Raw genomic sequence first — 4443 nt, 5'->3', positions numbered from 1 at the left:
GGGCAGGGAGAGAGATGGCTCAGGGCCACCTCCCCACAGGGCAAGCACTAGACACTACCTGCCAAAGAGCAGCATGCTCTCCCTCAAGCCACCTCTCTCCCTGACAGATCCTGAGGCTGGGTCCCTCATTTCCAGGGCAAATGACGGGGACTCACCTTCCCAAGTGAAATGGCCGCTGGAGGGAGATTGGAGCCCTGAGCTCAGAGAACTCTGATGCTCAGGATTCCTGCCTTTTCTTGCCCCAACACTGAAAGCCCCTCCTCCGTGGGCCATGGTTCCCCCTCCACACTCCTGGGCCATGTCCCACCTGTCTTCATGCAATTCCCCTTTGTCCCTTCCTCTCGCTATCCCTGTTACCTCTGACCCTTCCTCTCCTACTTTCAGACACCTGGTGGTGCCACACTGTCTGGGAGCTGTCCAGAAGTCCATTGACAGAAAAGCGTATGATGAACCTGTTGACTTAAATTAGTAAGGGTCATGGAGATCCCACACAGAGCAAGCATGAGAATCAGCTTGTCATTTTTCCATGTATGTACATAATGTAAGCTCCACACTGACACCTAGTGAGGTTACAGAGAAAAGTGGCGTTTCTAGAGATGTTTTAGGTGTAATACCTTCTCTGTTAATATGGGATGATTTGAACACCATAAATCTTTCTATCCAAAGTTGAATTCCCAGAACTGAAGGAAGTCTAAGTTTTTTTTTTAATTTTTTTTTCATTTATTTATTTTCAGCATAACAGTATCATTATTTTTTCAGCACACCCAGTGCTCCATGCAATCCATGCCCTCTAGAATACCCACCACCTGGTAGCTTGACATCCCACCCCCTCACCACTTCAAACCCCTCAGATTGTTTTTCAGAGTCCATAGTCTCTCATGATTCACCTCCCCTTCCAATTTACCCCAACCCACTTCTAACTCCCCATGTCCTCCATGCTTTTTATTATGCTCCACAAATAAGTGAAACCATATGATAATTGACTCTCTCTGCTTGACTGATTTCACTCAGCATAATCTCTTCCAGTCCCGTCCATGTTGCTACAAAAGTTGGGTATTCGTCCTTTCTGATGGAGGCATAATACTCCATAGTGTATATTGACCACATCTTCCTTGTCCATTCGTCCGTTGAAGAGTATCTTGGTTTTTTCCACAGTTTGGCGACCATGGCCATTGCTGCTATAAACATTGGGGTACAGATGGCCCTTCTTTTCACTACATCTGTATCTTTGGGGTAAATACCCAGGAGTGCAATGCTAGGGTCAAAGGGAAGTTGTATTTTTAATTTCTTGAGGGATCTCCACACCGTTCTCCAAAGAGGCTGCACCAACTTGCATTCCCACCAACAGTGGAAGAGGGTTCCCCTTTCTCCACATCCTCTCCAATACATGTTGTTTCCTGTCTTGCTAATTTTGGCCATTCTAACTGGTGTAAGGTGATATCTCAATGTAATTTTAATTTGAATCTCCCTGATGGCTAGTGATGATGAACATTTTTTTCATGTGTCTGATAGCCATTTGTATGTCTTTATTGGAGAAGTGTATGTCCATATCTTTTGCCCATTTTTTGATATGATTATCTGTTTTGTGTGTGTTGAGTTTGAGGAGTTCATTATAGATCCTGGATATCAACCTTTTGTCTGTACTGTCATTTGCAAATATCTTCTCCCATTCCGTGGGTTGCCTCTTTGTTTTCTTGACTGTTTCATTTGCTGTGCAGAAGCTTTTGATTTTGCTAAATTCCCAAAAGTTTATTTTCGCTTTTGTTTCCTTTGCCTTTGGAGACATATCTTGAAAGAAGTTGCTGTGGCTGATATCGAAGAGATTACTGCCTATGTTCTCCTCTAGGATTCGGATGGATTCCTGTCTCACATTGAGGTCTTTTATCCATTTTGAGTTTATCTATGTGTACGGTGTAAGAGAATGGTCAAGTTTCATTCTTCTACTTATAGCTGTCCAGTTTTCCCAGCACCATTTATTGAAGAGACTGTCTTTTTTCCACTGTATATTTTTTCCTGTTTTGTCGAAGATTATTTGCCCATAGCGTTGAGGGTCCATATCTGGGCTCTCTACTCTGTTCTACTGGTCCATGTGTCTGTTTTTATGCCAGTACCATGCTGTCTTGGTGATCACAGCTTTGTAGTAAAGCTTGAAATCAGGTAACGTGATACTCCCCCATTTTATTTTTGTTTTTCAACATTTCCTTAGCGATTCGGGGTCTCTTCTGATTCCATACAAATTTTAGGATTATTTGCTCCAGCTTTTTGAAGAATACTGGTGGAATTTTTATTGGAATAGCATTAAAAGTATAGATAGCTCTAGGCAGTATAGACATTTTAACAATGTTTATTCTTCAGATCCAAGAGCATGGAATGGTCTTCCATCTTTTTGTGTCTTCTTCAATTTCTTTCCTGAGTGTTCTGTAGTTACTTGAGTACAGATCCTTTACCTCTTTGGTTAGGTTTATTCTCAGGTATCTTATGGTTCTTGGTGTTATTGTAGATAGAATCAGTTCTCTAATTTCCCTTTCTGTATTTTCATTGTTAGTGTATAAGAAATCCACTGATTTCTGTACATTGACTTTGTATCCTGCCACATTACTGAATGGCTGTATGAGTTCTAGTAGTTTGGGGGTGGAGTCTTTTGGGTTTTCCATATAAAGAATCATGTCATCTGCAAAGAGAGAGAGTTTGACTTCTTCATTACCAATTTGGATACCTTTTATTTCCCTTTGTTGTCTGATTTCTGTTGCTAGGACTTCTAATACTATGTTGAACAAGAGTGGTGAGAGTGGACATCCTTGTCGTGTTCCTGATCTCAACAGGAAGGCTGCAAGCTTTTTCCCATTGAGGATGATATTTGCTGTGGGTCTTTCATAGATAGATTTGATGGAGTTCAGGAATGTTCCCTCTATCCCTACAATTTGAAGCATTTTAATCAGGAACAGATGCTGGACTTTGTCAAATGCTTTTTCTGCTTCAATTGAGAGGACCCTGTGGTTCTTCTCACTTATCTTATTAATTTGTTCTATAACATTGATTGATTTGCGAATGTTGAACTATCCTTGTAGCCCAGGGATGAATCCCCCCTGATCATGGTGGGTAATCTTTTTTTTTTTTTTAAGATTTTATTTATTTGACAGAGATCACAAGTAGGCAGAGAGGCAGGCAGAGAGAGAGAGAGAGAGGAGGAAGCAGGCTCCCTGCTAAGCAGAGAACCCGATGTGGGACTCGATCCCAGGACCCTGAGATCATGACCTGAGCCGAAGGCAGCGGCTTAACCCACTGAGCCACCCAGGCGCCCCATGGGTAATCTTTTTAATGTGCTTTTTGATACTGTTTGCTAGGGTCTTGTTGAGAATCTTAGCATCCATATTCATCAGTGATATTGGTCTGAAATTCTCCTTTTTGGTAGGGTCTTTGCCTGGTTTGGAGATCAGGGTAATGCTGGCTTCATAGAAAGAGTCTGGAAGTTTTCCTTCTGCTTCAAATTTTTGAAACAGCTTCCGGAGAATAAGTGTTATTTCTTCTTTTAAAGTTTGGTAGAAGTCTCTGGGGAATCCATCAAGTCCTGGGCTCTTGTTTTTTTGCGAGTGTTTTGACCACTGCTTCAATCTTGTTACTAGATATTGGTCTATTCAGGTTGTCAATTTCTTCCTGGTTCAATTATGCTAGTTTATAGTTTTCCAGGAATGCATCCATTTCATCTAGGTTGCTAAGTTTATTGGCTATATCTGTTGATAATAACTTCTGATGATTGTTTCTACTTCTTTGGTGTTCGTTGTGATCTCTCCCTTTTCATTCATAATATTATGTATTTGAGCTTTCTCTGTTTTCTTTTGGATTAGTGTCGCCAATGGTTTATCAATCTTATTGATTCTTTCAAAAAACCAGCTTCTAGTCTTTTTTTCCTCTCCGGCTGCTTGAAGCTTGGCCGCCATCATGAAAGACACAGTAACTATCAGGACCAGGAAGTTCATGACCAACCGACTACTTCAGCACAAACAAATGGTTATTGATGTCCTTCATCCTGGAAAGGCAACAGTACCTAAGACAGAAATTCGGGAAAAACTAGCCAAAATGTACAAGACCACACCAGATGTCATATTTGTATTTGGATTCAGAACCCATTTTGGTGGTGGCAAGACAACTGGCTTTGGCATGATTTATGATTCCTTGGATTATGCAAAGAAAAATGAACCCAAACATAGACTTGCAAGACATGGTCTGTATGAGAAGAAAAAGACCTCAAGAAAACAGCGAAAAGAACGCAAGAACAGAATGAAGAAAGTCAGGGGGACTGCGAAAGCCAATGTTGGTGCTGGCAAAAAGAAGTGAGCTGGAGATTGGACAACAGAAGGAGTAAAGATGCTGCAGTGGCTTTATTTTTGGTGATTGTGCAGATTTTTCATGAGAGGATTAATAAACTAAGAATGTTTTAAAAAA

The 4443-nt window shown here is 41.1% G+C and overlaps 1 pseudogene across 1 annotated transcript; it reads left to right on the top strand.

The window, feature by feature from the left end:
- Positions 1-3909: 3909 nt before the first annotated feature.
- On the top strand, positions 3910-4443 carry LOC309857168 (small ribosomal subunit protein eS24 pseudogene; annotated as a pseudogene). The gene has a single exon. The product of its transcript is annotated as a small ribosomal subunit protein eS24 pseudogene (transcript).

The sequence above is a fragment of the Mustela nivalis genome (assembly GCF_964662115.1).
Source record: "Mustela nivalis genome assembly, contig: HAP1_SCAFFOLD_448, whole genome shotgun sequence".
Lineage (NCBI taxonomy): Eukaryota > Metazoa > Chordata > Mammalia > Carnivora > Mustelidae > Mustela > Mustela nivalis.
The sequence above is the reverse complement of the archived record's forward strand: the minus strand, read 5'-3'. Positions and strand labels throughout refer to the sequence as shown.